Raw genomic sequence first — 19,281 nt, forward strand, 5'->3', positions numbered from 1 at the left:
AGAAGAAAAAATTTTTCTCCTCTTTTTCGAAAACCGATGGTCGCGCAACAAAGGAAGCACAAGCTCTCCTCTCCCCTTCTTTCCCAACTGATTCGCTGTTTCCCAGCCAAGTTATCGAAAAAGGCAAAGAAAGGGCAGTTGGACAAACGACTGAAACAATCAGGCTGATCAAATTCCACGGTCTACCCCGTATTGACCAGTGTCGAAGTGCATGCGTGCACAGGTGTGTCGTCGAGGGTTTGGGGGAGGGACAGTTCGCCAAATATACGCGGGTCTGTGCGTATATGCGGGGAGGGGGAGGGGTGTGCGCGTCTGCAGATTAATGGATAGCGGTGCGGGGGCGCGCGATTGGTTACAATGCCGATCTCGTGCCCTCTGTGCCGATGCACAGAGAGTGCACAGGCCGCGTAACATAATATCGGCGGATTGGCATTTTGCTTTCGCCACGATTAACATTGCGCCACGGCCGAGGAATTTCGAATTTTACAGGGACGATTTCGTGCGGTTTCCTCGCCGCTATGAGCTATATATATATATATATATATATATATATATATATATATATATATAAAATACGGTTTGCCCGGTCCCGATTTGCGGCACGAAATTTACCGCATCGTGTGACAATATTATCGAATCGTGTGTTAAAGAGGGAGGACGATATCGCTTGGATTATCGAGATTGTGGGAATAGTGCAAATAGATACGATTGTCTCGATAAGGGTATCGATATTTTCGGAATAACGAGAGGGTTGATGGATGGATGGACGATGGAAACAGGGCAATGAGAAAATTTGTAGGATTGTCCTCGATAATTTCCCTTCTAAAGTTTTCTTCGTTCAAAATTCACCGAGAAGGAAGGAGTTAATTTTTAATTTAAAACGGAAAGGGGGGAAGTTTTTAATTTTCTTTTCGGTAAGTAAGAATTTGTAAGCATGTGATTCAGATATATATTAAAGGAAATTCAGGTTTTAAACTTAACCTCGTTTTAAACTTTCAGAGAAATCTTGCGGATTGAACTGCGAGTAGCAGAAATTTCAGTGCGGCGGAGTTTGATCAACGACACGGAAAATTCAATTCTGTAACGATATTTGAATTTTGGAAAATACGAGGCGACTCTACATTCATTTCGTGAAATAATGTTTCGTTAATTTCGTTAGAACGTTTATTGTATAACCTTTGGTCGTCCCATCGGTGGTGTAGTTAACAGAGAGACGAAACTCGAGGCAAAATAAGTAAATCAGGGTAAATCAGGGAGGATCAAAGAGTCGAAATCTTTCTACTCGAATTTAACACTGAAACGTTTCCATTTCTCTCGATATGGATATTCATTCGTTTTGATAAATTAATCGGGTAGATTTATAGTAATTCTTTGGAAATAGAGGAAGATGGCGCGAGATACATAACAATGTAACAAATTATAAATATTAATTTTTGTAAATATTACGATTTTAAAAAGTGAAAATCTTTTCTATTTTTAAGATTGTATCTAATTAAAAACATATACAAACGTATACAAATTCTACGTTTATACATCTAGCTGTACACGTGCCAAGTTTTATAAACACTTACTTTTTTATTATTATTCTATTTTTCATGATAAAAGAAACGACAAAGCTTTCTTAATTCTTAATTCTTACTCAAGGAAAGGAATTCTTTTAACAAAGTGCAACGTCGTTCAATAAAGGACACCTTGTGCAGAAGATTAATTAAGCAATGAAATTCATAAATTTTACTCGTGATCAAGAAATATCTTCCCTCCCTTAACAAGACTTGTAATTCTTGAATTACGATGTAAGTCGAGGAGAAATGAGCACGTGCACACCGTGACGTATTATCTTATGGCTTATTGAAACTTTGCTAGTAATCGTGTTACAAAGTTGGATCCCCAAGTATCAGTAAGTTCAAGTTTATAATATCATAAATATAATAGAAATATGAGAAAAATTCTTACAAAGATTTGGCTTGTTTTATCAAAATACTTTTTTCCACAGATAGATTAACGATCAAAATTCGTTACAAGTTCATCTTTCCCATAAATATTTAAAATTTACGTTTTCGCAATATAAGCGAAAATTAAACAAAAAACCTGTCTATCCCACCAAAAATAAATTTCGAGCAGTGAAAAATTTAATCAATTCCTAATCAATTCATCCTTCGCAATCTACCATAAAAACACTTCAATTAAAAAACATTTCAAAGACTGTTTATCTTACCGTAAGGAAAATCTGTCGAAACTGTCGCAACATTATCAATAACATAACACGCCGCTGAAAACAAACAAATATGAATCTCATTTATCCGAAACGTTTTCAGTCAAGCTTCATCGACGAGTCGATCATCCAACAGCTCCGAAAATTAAAACAATACCTACTTCACGACAACCCGTTTCACATCACGCGTGCATTTATCCATTGTCCGTTCACGCCGAGGTTAGTTTGAATACGATACCGGTTGCACGACATATCAGGTGAAACCGCGCCACGTTCCAACTAGGTAATTCGACAGACATTCGAGTCCGGCCGCATCTCACGTTACCCGCTACGCTTGAACGACCAATCATATAGAACGCTGACTGACACCTCCATGCGATAACTTTCCCCTACTATGTTAAATAACTGATGCCCTCCTTGCATATTTTACGCTCTCCACGAAGAGCCGAACTGGCCGGTGTACGATCGCTTTTCGATAAACGTGCCTTGCTAATATTATTGCGAGCTACGTAGTTCGACAGTATATCGCGTCCAACGATTTAATAATTTCGGGTGGAGAAGAAAAAAAAAAGAAAAAAAGCGATTTGGTTCTCCGTGCTTGGAATCGGATCATTACGTTCCTCCTTCGATTTTTATCTCATCTCTTTTTCAGATATGTGAAGATGCGTGACGAATATTTCCTTCCCTCCTTTTTTATAAAAATTGTCTCGATCGAAAATTTAATAACGAGAAATGTAATAAAATTTTGTACGGGATGACAAAACTTTAAATTTACGCAAAATAAGAATAAAAATAAAATTCTGTTTTATTTTATCGTAGAATAAAAACGAAATTTGTATTCTTATCTATCCAAAAAGTTTATATAAAATAGCTATTACAAGTATATATATTTTTTTGGAACGAATCTTTCCCGTTCGTGGTATGGAGGGTCATTATAAGTCTGAAGTTTTATCTTCTTTGATAAATTTTTTTCCCCTCCCCGTCGAGTAATAGAACGCGTTTTTAACGTTTGAAGTTTCGTAAACGATCCCGCGCCGATCGCGGGCGGAATTGAAATTCAAATTAGACCTATGACGCAGAACGGCAGGGACTTGGGAACGAAATTTACGACGCTTCGTCCCGACTATTTTTTTTCTCTCTCTCTCTCTCTCTCCTCTCTCTTTCCCTTTACATTAGGCCGGCCAAGCGTGATAATAATTCAGGACCGAGGCGAAGTTCCCGCGTGAAAACTCGATATTCGCGCCACGATTCCGCGACGAGTTTCCGCGAAAACTTTTTCCGTCGAAGGTGTCTTCGACCGGAAGTGGGGGGAGGGAGATCCGGCTTCTTTACCTCCCCATTCACCTGAAATAATGATTTTGTCCATAATAAGTCTGTATAGGATATATATATATATATGTATATTGGAAAGAAGAAAAGAAGAAAAGAAATAGTGAGGCGAGGAAATTTTCATTTCTTTCAATCCTGCAATCCCAGCAAGAATTTATTTCGATTTGAGTAAGCAGGCGAATTTTTGTTTAAAAATGATTTATGAGCATAATACTACGAGGAAAATGCAGCAGGATTCCATTAGAATAATACATTTAATTCCAGAGTGTATACGTAGCTTAATATTGTTTTTCTTGTATCTGGAGATACAATTTGTCACTATGAAAAACAATCTTCGTCATCAATTAATCGAATGGAAGAGCTTTTGCCGCACAGCATGTAATTATCATTTAAAAAAATATTCGAAATCGTATCATATTTTTCCTATCTATCTACAATCCACGATTAACATTATAAGAAAAAAAGGAAAACGTTATCGACATTTTCATTCATTGGCCTCGCGCGTTGCTTCATACTAAAATACTAAAATTCACAGGGCAACGTTCACTCTGTGTCCAAAACGCAGCCGTGACAAATGCGATTCACATCACGAAGAACGCGATTCGTACATAAAGGGAATAATTTATATGGACGATCATCATCGACGAAACACACTTCTGCTTCCCGTTTCACGGTAATTTCGAAATCATAATCGGACGAGGAGGTCCGATATCGAGTCGACGAGCGAGGGAGAAGGAGGAGGAGGAGGAGGAGGAGGAGGTGGAGGGCGACGAGGTTGGTAAGGGCGAGAGAGCGAGCGCGATTATTATTCATAGGTCGCATTAAAGGTAAATAATTCGCAGCGACGGATTACAAATAAAATTCATTTCCCTGTTAAATCCACTGTACTAAATCAATTATGTCGTCCGCCCGATGAGAGAGCGAGCAACGATCGGTGGCGCATTAACCAAATGAAAATTCAAACCGTGCCCCGCCTGGGATAAAATTTAATTCTTTCCGTTCTTTATCCCATTCGTGGCTGTAATGATACGAATGCAAGACAGAGAGAGAGAGAGAGAGAGAGATGATGACAGAATTTGTAAATTATGGAATAATTCGTTGTTTTATCAACGAACGAGTTTACGAGGTCGAAAAATGTGCATTTTGTTGTATTTTCAAAAATCTAGAGAAGGTAGAAGTATATTGTTATAAATTTTTGTTAATTATTTGTTATTGGAAGATATCGGGATTAGAGATTTTAATTTTTTCATTTGAATTAAATTGCTTAATTCTATCGAGAATGATCTTGTTGGGGAAATTGTTGGTTTATTGATGTTTCTGATTGTTTAAGAGAGGATTAATTTACAAGATCGTGAGAAATAAGATACAAATTAAATTAAGATGACAAATTAGAAAATTCTATTGTAGGAAGAACGATCTTTTCTACGGCATAATAATAATTTTCAATTTTTTAAGCATTGGTAAATTTTAAAATATATCATTTTCTTCTTGCGATCCGATCTTTCAAAATATTTATTCGAAATGATCGTTCGAGCAAGTTATCGATGCTAATTTTTTTCAGATTTCCAAGAAAACGCGAAATTTTAAAAATATGGGCGATATTTTGAACGAAGAGAGAAAATTGTTCGCTTCGCTCGTTTCTCGGATCTCGAATGTAATAAAAATTTGTTTACTTTCATTCCAGAATATGCGTGGCAGTATTAGTTCTTTTGTGTATTGATCCTCTATCGATCGAAGTAATTCATATTAATATATTTGCTTGAAATTTTCCAATAGAGTTGTTTACAAAAAAAAAAAAACATCTATTATTCGTTCACTTAATGAAATGCGCTACAATAATTTTATTTTGACCAATTTAATTTATTAATCATAAGAATAATTTATTAGCATAAATATTCATTCCCACTCTTGGCCGTTTCAATTTCGATATACATTTCAATATACATTTAAAATACATTCAAAATAGAAATTCAAGTAAACAAAAAAAGTATTTATTTTGCGCAGAAAACAACAACAGAAAACGATTTTCTTAATCACCACAGACAAATTCTATTTAGTGACTAGAGTAGAAAAATACGATTTTACAACTCTGTTGCAAAAGAGGAAGTTTGCGACAATATGCGACGCGTAAACGATGAATTAGAGGGGATGAGAGGTTTATTCATTTTCTCTGATGAATTCTGCATGCACGATGAAGTTCTCCCCGATAAACTTCCTACGTGACTGAATGCAAGTTGATGGGCGCGTAAGGTTTCCCGGGGGGAGTCTCTGGCATGACAGAGATTGTCATACAAATTAATTCAAATATTTGAGGTTGCCTGCTTTAATTCTTTGCTTTACCTTGTTCCTACGATCCCCCTGTATTCAAACCTATGGGAAAACGAATCACAAAACTCTCTTGATTCAGCTTCATATATATATATATTGACACGGCGAAGAGGAATATTTGTTAATCTTTGATGATTTATGGAAATTTATTTCATTTAGAGACTTGTAGAACGATAGATTTGATTAACTAAAATCTTACATTTCGAATAATTTATACGTGTATCTTTTGCATATTTATTCCACGTATAACAACAACAATAATAATAATAATAAAAGACAGGAAACATTCCTTCGAAGAAAAATGTCGATGCACAAGCTTCTTCTTGCGCGCGAAAAGAACATGTCAAAGTTGTTTCACGTATCAATGCGTAACACGAAGGAGAATGAAAACACGTCGGTGCTTGACAAAGTTTCGAAAGGAAAAATAGTTGGAGGGATTCGAGAGATTCAGCAATTTTTTTCCTCGTGAAGAGGAGAACTGTGACGTGAAGGATGGCGTTTTGTTACTCGATTCACGCTGTCACGAATTATGGAAAAAAAAGAAGGAAGAAAAAAAGCTTGGTGGTTTCCATCCTGAAAAAAGAAGATGAAGAAAAAAAAGGAGCAAAGGATAATAAAGGCACGAAGCGTTCCCGCCATGATTTTCATAGCATTATGCTCTTATTCTGCTGGAGGGGGGAAAAAAAGTGAATAAAGCCTTGGATATCCCCTTGCTCATTGGAACCGAAGTCGGATTCTACTTATTAAAAAATAATATTCCCGAGACTTATTTCGGGGAGAGGAAGTCTGGCTGGGGTGGCGTTTATAAAGCACGTACAGAAGAATTCGATAATTAACATCGTCGTCGTCGTCGTCGTCGTCTCTTGGCAACTCGAAAGATTCGAAACCGCAACTGATGGATTTAGAAATGGACGAATAAGAACGAGATTAGCGTTGCTATTAAAAGGATGTATAATTGACTTGATAATCTTAATAATCGTCTGTCTGACGAAAATTAGTATTTTTGAGTTTTATAAATATATATAGGATGAATCTCGAGAATAACTGTTTGAAACGGAGTAAGTTATTTAGTCGATGAAAAGTAAAATTTTTAAAAATAGGAAAGCTCAGGATTTTATCTGTATTATTACTTCACAGTTTTCAACGCTTCATCAAAGCAGTTTTTACGAGATAAGTTTCATAACCATAACGACTATATTAAACCGACGACACTGGATCGACTGTGACGTGCATCATCACCTGGCCAGACAAGTTGTGGTCCAACGACCATGAAGTTGGCCGAGGCACACTGACTTCCGCTTGTTTCCATGTTGCCTCGGCGAAAGTGACCACCGACTAACCACAGAACGGGTGGACACGCGGTTCAGGAAGCTACTTCCTCGCAAAACCTCTCCGAGCACATCTATGTGCGCTTCGAGGAAGTCGAGGAGTCGAAAATAATTAAACTGCAGTGAAGAGTCATCCATGTTTGCGATATACGCGACGAAGTGAATATGTTTTATATTTTACATATCGTTGGAGATCAACTTTAAATTGGAAATAATTAATTTTTTCAGATATTCAAAGGAGATTGTAATCAAAAAATTGAAAAAAATTCAATTCATCCTGAAAAATATTACGAGTGCTTCGGTTTCATATAATATTATTTATAATATTATTATTACAACTTCAGAATGAAGAATAAATAGATAAATAAATTAAAGAGAAAAAAAAATTCATTATTTTCCCTCGAAAGCGGAAACGTGAATTGTATTCGAAACAGAAAAATTCAGGAAACCTTAAGAAATTCTATCGAGGGGGCTTCTATCGTCGTACCTTGCGCCGTCTCGCAAGTAGAAAGGGTCTGTGTTTAGCCAGACGTCTGGCTAGTATACATTATTACCGACCTTTCTTTCACGCGCGAGGGTGGTCGAATCGAACCTTTATCAGTATCATTTCCATCCACCTCGATCGCTCCTCAACGAAATTTCCATCGTCCCGCTCCTTGTTGAAATTTCCATCAACGAGGCCAACAAACGACCTTTCAAAGTCCAAGAGAATTAAAAATTAAAAGAAAAAACCAAACTATCCTAAAAAAAAAAGAGAGAAGAAAGAAGAACGAAGAGAATACTCCGCTTCGAGTATCGCAGCAGCTTGGCTGGAATGGAGGGAATGGAAAGAAAAGATCGCGCGACTTTCACGAAACGATGCATTCTCGCGCACGCCTCCTCGCGGATGAGCAACGTTGATAGGTTGATGGAATTCCACGATGATTTGAAATACCGATAAAAGGGAGCGCAAATGCGCGCCAGCGTAGAGTGGGTGGCAAAGTAGAATGGAGGCAGCGAGAATAAAGAAAGAGGTGGGTGGAAGAGAGAGAGAGAGAGAGCTCGGAAAATTCCTCCGCTCGCAATTTTGCCAGGCGATGCAGTTATGTATTCGCACAGTCATCCACCGGCACAACAATGAACGTCGCCTCGAAACGTCTATCTCGAACTAGCCCAGCCATGGTCGCGAAGATGTACGAGGCGTTGAGGGTAAAATCGACATTTTAAAAACTGGGATGGGAATATCTCGATAGATTTCCTCTTGTTGGAGAAACGGAACTTTGGACGAAAATTGATGAGGGCGGACGTGGAATAATTGCAAGGGGGTGAGAAAAATAGTGGAACGATGTATCTGGGTTACGTAAAGAAAGAAAGAAAAAAAAAGAACGTGGGAAAACGAGCTACCCCCGGCGGAAAAAAAATGTTAAGGACGATAATTAGTGTAATTATTACGTGGAGTAATATTCCTGTAATTTTAACGAGACCAATTGACTGGGATGTTAAAGAGGGCGGGGGAGGAGGAGTGTTCTCGACGTAACGGCGCAATGAAATCACCGGCATCGAATCGGTCGAGGATTTTTTAAAGGGTGAAGGGAAAAATTGCTGCGAAATTGTATAATTCCAGAGCAATTTCCTGGCACGATAATTACAAATGCATCGTGCCCTCCCCTTGGTGGCGATCCTTACGGTAATGGCCACGGAACGGTATAAAATTGTAAAATTGCGTCGAGGATGAAATGTATGCAACTTGGGGAAAAAATGCTCGTTTTGTCGATCATCAAACCATTTATTCCATTATAAAAAGTTCGTTTGACGTTGATAATAATTCGAGTAAAAAGAAGGTATCAAAATTATTTTCACTTCTTCCTCCTTTCTTATACAATTAAATATCGTAATTTATATAGTACCATCATCGTCGTCGATGAATGCAATGGATGTTTAAAAAGAGGAGAAGTTTTAAAAAAACCGAAATAAAATATTTACTCCTCCTTTGAATGAACAAACCTTTTAGAGATGGACGTGTAAAAATACACGGGTACAGAAAGAACTAAAAAAAAAAAAAAAAAGAAAGAGGGAGAATGAGACGTATCGAGAATATTTCACGACGCGTAAAAATCTCTTTCTACGGTTTATTAATTTGCGAATACTTTCACAAAGGAGGAATCGTTAATCGCATAATTTGCGATCACGCGTTAAACGATCGAGATCGATAATTACGATAGAAAGCAAACAGGACGAGTTAACGAGGGTGGAAAGGCGGCCATAATGGGTCGTCGTTCAAAGGGGCGGCGGGCACGGATGAAAAATATTGAAACGCCGCGTAAAAAACACGCGGGAAAGGGCTTCGAAAAAACGATGGAACAAACGGTGATGGTGGTGGTGGTGGAAGGAGAGAGAAAAATCCGTCGTACGAGGCGAAAATATTTGTCGGCGGCGCTAATAAGTCTTCGTAAAATGGATCCTACTTAATGTACCCCTCACCCGCACGTATCTCGCATCCTTCTTCCTCCTCCCTAAGCATGCTCTCATCATTTCTGCTCGTTCAACGTTCATTCGACGCCACGCGTTTAAATAAATAAGAGAGATTCTCTCCTCCGCAACCGAAGAAAAGGGATAAACTTTCTTCCTCGGGAATTTTTCTGATTTACTTTCTTTTGCAAGGGAGGAGAATTATGTTGGATTCGAAGTGAGTACGAGAGAGTTTGTAAATTACTTGTAAAACTTTCGCTATTATCTTAAAGGATAAGTATATGAAGTATATCTTCTGTCGTAAAATATCGAATTGTTGAAAATTGGAAGAAAATCCTTTCTTGCTTCTCATTTCTGCTTAATTACATAACGTAATGATTTCCGAATGGAGAAGTTGCAATCAGACATGATTAATTAACAATTATCCCCCCCGAAAAACACGTTATGAAATCATTATTGAATTCAATACAGTAACAATAAATAAATATAAAGGCTGTTATTTCACAAATAATAACGTTTCGCTCGTTCATAAAAATTCAAGTATTTCCTTCTCCTCCTATTTTTACACGTAAATCTTCGCTTGAATCGCACGCGCTGAAAAGCAACGATAAGAATTAAATTCCAATCGATCGATGCCAGGTCAATTATTATCAAGCAAACAATTTCACGATCGAGAATCACCTAAGTGAACGTAATGGCCTCCGAATATCGATTTACAACACCGCGCACGATGCCTCCCCCACTCATAACTTACTCGGCCCGCGAGAGGTCGTCGTAATTAATTCGAATTCCACAATGTGCAAAGCCGCGGCTTCCGCTTTCCACGGAACAACGGGGGACCACGTTTGCGCATCCGAGAATCGCGTTTAATCGCGACCCGTTGCCGGATCTTCGTTCTACTTTTCCGACTCGGCCGCGTAAAAAACGATCGGCCCGAGATCTGGCCGCAATCGCGCACGAGTCATTGAAATTCCCAATTTCCGAGCCGCAACGCATCGCTGCCCACTACTCGCCAGCCCCGTTTCATGCTTCACACGCGCTCTCATCAAATATAAAATCCCCCGAATCCATGCCGCGCAGCCAGCCGTAGACGGGTGGCTATTTGACGGCGGAAAAGAGAGGATGGGAATAAAGGCCGATTCTCTGAATGGCGCTTCGAGGTATGCGACGCTCAGGTGACGATCGCGATACACGTCATAAAAGATGTACATTAACAGCGTTCGAATCCATCGTTCGGTTGGATCCATTTAATCTTCTTTTTCAAAGGCGATTTAAAGCGAGATGCGAGATTTTTTTCAATGTTTGGACAACTCGGTGCGTACAATGGAAAATTTATTGTAATCGTTGTTACAAAATTTAGGATAAGAGGGCAATTAATGCGTAATTAATTGTTCTTTCAAAAAGGGTAGAAATGAGCGGGATGAAAAAGAGAATGTATCAAACATCGCATCTGTGCACGATCAATGATATTACATTATTCTCTTCTTATCCAGGATATTTTTATTTCTAATTTATATCTGTTATTATTACAGATTCTATCAACACGAAAGCATAAATTTAAAGCAGTTACCAAGTTTCTCTCGGTCCTTAATTTCGACCAATCATTCCAATTCAACACCTCGTCGCCAGATTTGAAGGAAACGTTTCCAAAGTCCTCAATCCCGAGGATTATTACGTTACATTTGAAACATAAACTTCCGCGAGTTATCGAACATCGCGAGCATTCGATGGTAAACCACAGGTCCAGGGCCTCGAGATCCAGTTTCGACCGATCAAAAATTCAACGGTGATTCAACTTTCACCGCATAGGAGATGGAGACTTTGCTTTAAACCGACCCCTTATGCAATTTGCAGGGACCGGTCCACGAGAGGGTTCACGAGCTCCCCGGCAAATCGACTTTTGGCAACGGCGGAAGGAAGAGGAAGAATCGTGGGCCGAGAAGAAAGAAGAAGCAAGGGTGGGCGGGCGGGGGTAAATAAAGAAAGAGGGAAATCGGCAAACAAGGGAATCTGTAGTTGGAAAAGTGTCAGCTTGTTGATCTTGACGGGAACGTGTTCCAGGAGAGTAGCAAGGCTTAATTGGTGACTTGGGAGATCGCTGGGGGGAGGGAGTACGCTCCTCGAGGCTGAAAATATTGTCTCTCAGTTTTCTCCCGGTTTGTTTAAATTAACGACACCTTTCTATTACGGGGGCTATTAAGCAACCCGTCGCCTTTCATTAGCCGCCAAAGTATAGATTATATAGCGAATACAAATTTACTTTTTTGAATCAAAGATCGTTCAGTTGAAAACGAATTTATATTTATATTTATTCTCATTCGTTCGAAGATGTAAAATGTATGGCAGTTTCTTGATACATCTGTTACATACATTTAAAAAAATATTCCTATAACAATCCCTTGGAGCCAAATTTCAAGAAATCTCCCACAGATTTACTTATCACGAGTTCCTTAACGCCATTTCTTTTTTTAGATATTAACGTTTCCCTGCTCCGCGAAAAGGAGGTTATGATATCAGCTATCCAAGGTCCAAATTTCAACAGAGACCTGCCACATTTATTTATCCGTTCGTTCGTTAACGCCGAGTCCTTCCCATTTTTTATTCCGCGCCGATGCTTCATGGAAGTGTCGTTACCCCGAACAATTCACCGAAACGATATTTCAACCTCGCGATATAACGCTGAGCGTACACTTTGTCACCCCTTTGAAACGCGACTAGCCGGTGAAACGGCAGGGGGAACGTGGAGAAAAAAAAAGGAAAAAAAAAAAAAAGTTATCAGCCCCCACCGAATTACCAATGATCCAGGGGACCCTTTTCCTTCGACAACGGTTATTTATCATTCGGCAACGTTTCGAAAACGTTTCCGCGCGCGTCGTTCCCTCGATTATTTTAAACACGCGTGGAGCACGCGTACGAAATGCGTGAACTCGCGGTGTGCCCTGTCCCGGAACAAAGCATTGATTTATCGACGCGTTTATTCGCGGGGAACGCGGCGCGAATAAATCGGCGGGTGCATATTATTTTCGAAAGTCAATCGATCGAGAGCGTGGCCGATTGGTGGAGAATGGATTCCGCAAATTTATTTTCCAGTTTTTTTCGTGTTTTTTTCTCTCTCTCTCTCGAAGAGCAAAAACACGCGCCGCAAAAATGATATCGGATCGAGCGAATCGAAAGTAATTTTTGCTGAAGCTTTAAGTAACTAGTGTTCCCAATTATTGTTTCAAATTATTATTTACGCGCTAATTGTTATTATTCACGGTATATTAGTATAATTATAATTTCCAAAGAATTATATCCAACTTGAAAATACTATTTCGAAAAGTATTCGAGAGAGAAAACTCTTTTATAACTCTCTTATATAAATTATTAAACTATTAAAATAATTTTGCTGGAAATGTTAATTAATGCTCGAGATGGATAGGAACGAGTGGATATTCGGCATTTCCCTCCGGCTATGAGTATTCGAAGATTATTTTTCCAAACCGATAATAAGGGGTGGGCGAAAAGAGAGGGGGAGACTGGGGAAGGGATTTGAGCGGAGGTGGCAGTGAGGCGTGATATTGATACTACTCCGTCTCTTGAAGGGTGACGTCTCGTCCCTTTTCTCCACGCTTCGTCCCTTCCTTTCCCTCCCCAACGCCCCCAACGATTGCGGTGCTCGTGTCTCATACAGCGGATATCCCTCCTCTCTATACCTTTAAAGCCGGTGGCGCGCAGCAGTGAGCGGGCAGGATTTTTACGATAACAGATTACAGGATCCGGACCGGGTGGCGTGAGTGAAAGGAATCTAGGAGCTATCGTTCCGAAAGTCACTCGAACCAGACCCCTTATTTTCACTGGACTGGCTTATTTTCGAATGGAGGGATCGATACCGCGATCCACGCGGTATCCAATTGGATTCTCTTGCATTGATTTTGTAATTAGAAAGAAATTTAATGTTTGAATAAATTCTGAGATAAATGTCACTGGTGAGAAATAGTGGATATCTAAGCTTGCAGAAAAATTCGTAGATCATAATTTTACCTTCTTTGTTTATTGAGAAAATTATTTAAATTGTACCAACCTTTAATTAAACTGCGGAATCCACTCGTTATTAAAGTCTGATTAATTTCATTTCAATAATAGTACAATATAAATAACACGAATATATGTATTTTAACTTTTCAGAAAAATCAAATACGATCCCTCGACTGATTTGCAAACAAACGATGGCAAAATCCTTCGTCCCCAAAATCGGACCGCTTAGATATAGATTCGCAGAGTAATTAACTGTCTCGTCATCTGACAAAGCCGATCGTCGAAATCACGAGGTATCACTCAAATCTCACCGTTTCACCTTTCAGTTGCAGCTGGTACAGGGTAGGAAAAGAAAGAAAGAAAGGAAAAAAAAAGAAACGAAAGCCAAACAAAGTCTGTTATGGATTTAATTTTGAATCCCGTCGAATCGTACACCGTGCAACGCCGGGCCAAACAGAAAGAGGAAGAAAGACTGAGAGCGAGCATGAAAGAGAGAGAGAGAGAAAGAGAGAAAGGGGTGGAAAACTTTCATAATCGCGGTTCGCTTTATCGGACTTCAAAACTTTCAGAGCTGTTTCTGGATTACGGAAGCCTGATAAAGGGCCGTAGAGGAGAGAAGGAAACAGATCATCTTTACTCCCTCCCCTCCCCCCATGGAATTCGGATTTGCGGCGAAGTTGTATTTGCCAGTCGACGACCCTGAAGAAAATTCATGTGGAAAAGCGCGTTGATTGGAGAATCCTGGGAACAAAGGTGTATTCTCTGAAGGCTTCAACTTCTGAATGACGATCCCTGATGAAGTTTGAGGTAATATTATATCACAGACAGATATCGTATGTCGTAAACTTTGATGTGTACAATAATACAGTAGTTTTGTCTGGATCTTTAACACAACTTTTTCTCTACTCTTGTAGAGGCGTATATATCCTTGGCTGTTTGAATCGAGATTGCTAACAAATTTTCAATGTGTTTTGTTTCTTTAATAAAACTGAAAATGATTGGTATTCACAATTTTCAAAAAGTAAAGGTAAAAGTAAATTTTCGAAAATTATTTTAATTCTATCATTAATACATCTTCTTTTTTCTTTTTTTTTTAGAAATTAGGAGTTAACGAGGAAGATTTTCCATCGTAATTGTCCCATCTAGATGATATAACATTATTATTCATCGTGTCAAAACACTTAATTTTAAGTATTCAAAGGATGAATTATTATTACAAATTTATACGTGTATATATTATATATTTTGATACGATGATAAATTTAGAACTAATTCATATTAGTTTTGATTACAATTTCGAAGATTAACGCAACATCGTTTAATGTAATTTATGCGAGGATAAAATAAACTAAGCTTCTGCAAACAGCTTACAAAGTATCAAATTCAGAGAAACAGGTACTTGAATAAGATTCTAAATGTAACTACCTTGAGGAAGATCAAAGCAAAACGGTACGCAATCGAAATTACTTACTCGTGTCTACGGATTTTATTAAATGAATAATTCAATAAGAGATGCAAATATGAAGTACATATATTTATACAGGCTTCCTTTCAATAGTATCAGCATTTTGCAAATTCCAGAAAATTCAAATTACATAAAATATCAAAAAAAAAGAAAAAATGAAACCTTATTTTAATCAAATATAATTATTCATAAATCTTAGAAAATTCAAATTAAGTAATATATCAATCTTCAAAGCGAAGCCTATATAAAATTTGCTCGGAGTGAAATTTCCTCTATTTTAATTTTTTTTGAAGAGTTGAAAGAATTCACCCCAGTCAATATGTAATAATGTATAAATGCATTTCCAGAATTTATCCCAAACTACGCAGAAATATACGATTTTTCCAACTAACGAAAAATTAAATCATCTACTTTAACCGATCAAATATATTTTCCAAGTCTTTCAGAAACATTATCCATCCTAATCAACTCATTAATAAGAATATCCCACTTATCCATAAATATCTAAATAACACGTTCTCCTTAAACAACGAGTGAAAAACGATGATCTCCTGCAGAATTTTAGGATGAAACGCGTACAATTTCCCCCACGTTTCGAAAATTCAATTACACGATGGGGCTCGATGCAATAAAGTAGAATCTTCCCTCGCAGGACAGCGAGTACGTCTTTGCTCGTTTACATGTGCTTTCTCGCAGCCGTGGTCCGTCCACATGGGGCTGCACTGATATACGGCTAGAAAATGCGGCTCTGAATGTTATTTACGGCTTCGTAGGCGCGTTAAGGCGTCCGTGTACACCCCCACGCTCGCGTTTAATAAGTTAATTTAGAGGCTCGCGTCTCTACGACTTAATTGCACGCACGTACGAGCTACGCCCTCTGCCCGCCTGTAATCTCCGTAAGAAAAGAAGCCCTTGGTGTATCGTTGCATCCAGAGGTATTCTCTTCTCTGTCAGTTGTTGGCAGAGATTCGATAGGAAAATAAGATTAAAATTTTCGATCGTTTTATCGAATACAAATTGAAACATTGAGCTCGAATTTGACGTGTGTTTTTTTTTTTTAAATGGAAGAAATGTTATATTAGAATTTGTAATATAATGTAAACGGAATAATAGTTTTATTATTCCAAGATGTAATTTTTAATTCGAGGATTTGAAAAACATTGGAGGAAATATTGGAGGATACTTGTTATTTCAAAACGATGAAATAGATGATGATACAATTAAATGTAATATATATTTTAGTATTTGAAAAATGTGGAGATTATCAGTTTTGTCAAATTTCCTCTGAGCTTCTCAATAAAGCAAATACGAATTGAACATTTGCGGTATAGAAATACGAAGCATACGTTACATAATACATATTAAATGTTAAATTACTGATTCTTTTACATCGCATATGTAACCGATCCGATATAAATTCGATATAATATAACTCGTAAAATATTCACAATTAATTTGTCACGACGATTAGAGGTACAATGTACCAGATATTTAATACGGCTCGAAATGACGAAGATAATCGAATCTGTTTGCATAAATTACCAACGAGCTTAATAATCGAGTTCGATGCACCGGTACATATAATTAACATATTCCAGCGAAATTAAAAAAAAAAAAAGAATATCATTTCTTCATTTTTACACGAACGATATTTACAGTGATATATCGATATTCGATACCAACTGTCAAACGTGGAACGATCACAATTTCACGTGACTTGAACGAAGAGAGAACTGGAGCAATCCCTTCTTCCATGAAGAAATTACTACAACGAAGAAATATTAGGTTGTCCCAAATATTCTTTTTATTTTTACCTTTTTATTTTACACACTTGTTTCTTCAAGATCACTCGACTTTATCATTTATAAGATATACACACGATAATTTAAACAAAAGACGTCCAAAGCATCAGAGTTTCGTCTCTTTGGAATATCCACACTATTCTATTTTTCTTCTCAAAGTGACGAAAGATACGTCGCTGAAGAAACCGATTTTCTTTTTATGGAGACACACCAAATCATTCAATTATTCAATGTTGATTAGTTACAAAATAAAAATAGTTTCTAATCAACTTAAAATTCCTCATATATTATTATTAATTAATAAATTAAATAATCCAACCTGATCTAATCTACTTAATGTACGTTGAATATTTTAATAGCTGTAAAAATAAATCAGATTGTGTGTTACGTTCTCGAATCACGATCACTAAAGTAAACCGCACGTGCAAGTAAACGAAACATTTTTCGGGACAAGGAAAATATTGCAATAAACAACCGGCAAAGCTGTCTAACGCGCATTCTTCGGATTCCCGAAATTGCAATTCCATGATAGAATTTCGGGCGTTTTCGTCGACCAGTTGGTAAACTGGGTTCGGAAATACGCGAACCGAGGTTTGGGGTTGTATTGATCGGTGCTGGCTGCGCGGGCTAGTGACTGAAACAGTGGGCACCTCTAGTCACCGAACTTGTTACTTTGTAAACGAAATTTCGACAGTACGCATAATCGACCATTGGATTTTCATAACGTATCAATATCTTTTCCGGGTTTTTTCTTTCTTTTTTTTTTTTTTTTTTCTAATGAAAACGACGGGAGATCGTTATAATTATCGGTACGATGAATTTGTGGCACGAAAAATTTGTAATTTAAATCTTCCATAGACCGTTTTCGAAGGAAAATTCAAAGATTTTTATTTTTTTAAAACATTTGACGAGTGTATGGTGAGGCAGAACCTTTCATATTGATATCTTTTTATTGAATTTTTCTAGATTTTATTGAAAAACTGTAAGAAGAATAATAGTAATAAACAAGTATGGATTGAGATCGCTCTTGAAGGAGTTAATTAATTAATTAATTATATCATTATCATTATCTATTAAAAAAGAGAATTAAATTGAAAAACTTGGTGTATCTATCGAAATAAATATTACACACAAGTCGCAACATTTAGAAAAAAGACATTTAATAAAAAGACTTAATGGATAGACAATATTGTATCTTTATGAATCAAAAAAAAAAAAAAAACATAGAATTCAAAGACAACATTGATAAATCTATCTTTCTCATTTTTCACTACGATTTCAACAACGATTTAAAAAAGGTTTGAAGAGACAATTTTTCCACGATATAACAACGTTATTTTGCGCTGTCCTTTGCACAAAGGATTATCTCGACGTATTGAATTTTAAAATCGCTATTCTTATCAATTCTTCCCAATTCTCTTCTCTTCCACAAACACTTGAAACTCGCAAAATCACGCAAACAGCTTCAAAGCTTCCCCGCAAAAAAAAAAAAGGGAACTCTTAACGTGCCATTACCAGGATTCAAAAAACAACGATAAGATAAAATTTTCCAAACTGCTGCCAAAGATGAAATGCAAGCGATTCAAAACGAAATCGACAAATCGACGAATAGGAAACCAGAGATATCACTGCGAAGATCATACCGTGCGATTAAGTAATCTGTAACAGTTTACCCTGCTCGTGTCACGTCCGCCTGTAATCGAATTAAAACCTGGAATCGAAACGAGGAACATAAAGAGAAAAAGAGAAAGGGAGAGAGAGAGAGAGAGAGAGAGAGAGACAGGGGGAAGAAACCGCGAACGGAGAAATACGGTGTCGGTGAAAGATTACACGTTCCATGATAGTCTGGCGAGGGTGGAAATGGGGAAGGCGGGTGGCGCGATAACCCGTGATTACCAGAAACGCGAGGGTAGAAAAGAATCGATGCTCGTCGTCGTCGTCGTCGGTTGAGCCAATTAATCTGTGAAGTTCGCGCAAGATTGCTCCATTCAGGTTTACATCTGGATGGAGAGAAAAGAAGAGGATGCTTTGCTCCCTCGTTTTCTTCGTCCAAGTTTTCGTGTGTATCATAGTTACATTATAGGGAGATATTTCAAAAGGTGCGATTTATTTTCCTCTTTTTCTTTTTCTTCTTTGAGTATCGTGCATCGTTTTTTGGAGAATTTTATATGGATTCGATTATGAATGAGATCGCTGGATATCGCGCACGCGAGAGTTGAATTTATAATAAAACGAGTTTATAATGGATCATCCTTTGAATGAAAAATCATAAAGGTAAGGACATATTTATGCAAAAAGCTTCTCCATAATAAAGATACCGCTCCCCTTTATTTTTATGCGTGCAAGCTTCGT

At 37.7% G+C, this 19,281-nt stretch overlaps 1 protein-coding gene across 2 annotated transcripts in view; it reads right to left on the bottom strand.

Annotated features, from left to right (window-relative positions):
- Positions 1–19,281, bottom strand: part of LOC107998319 (semaphorin-2A) — a 515,475-nt gene that overhangs the window by 336,165 nt on the left and 160,029 nt on the right. The gene's annotated exons all lie outside the window — the stretch shown is intronic.

Source organism: Apis cerana, linkage group LG6 (genome assembly GCF_029169275.1).
Source record: "Apis cerana isolate GH-2021 linkage group LG6, AcerK_1.0, whole genome shotgun sequence".
In the NCBI taxonomy this organism is placed as follows: domain Eukaryota; kingdom Metazoa; phylum Arthropoda; class Insecta; order Hymenoptera; family Apidae; genus Apis; species Apis cerana.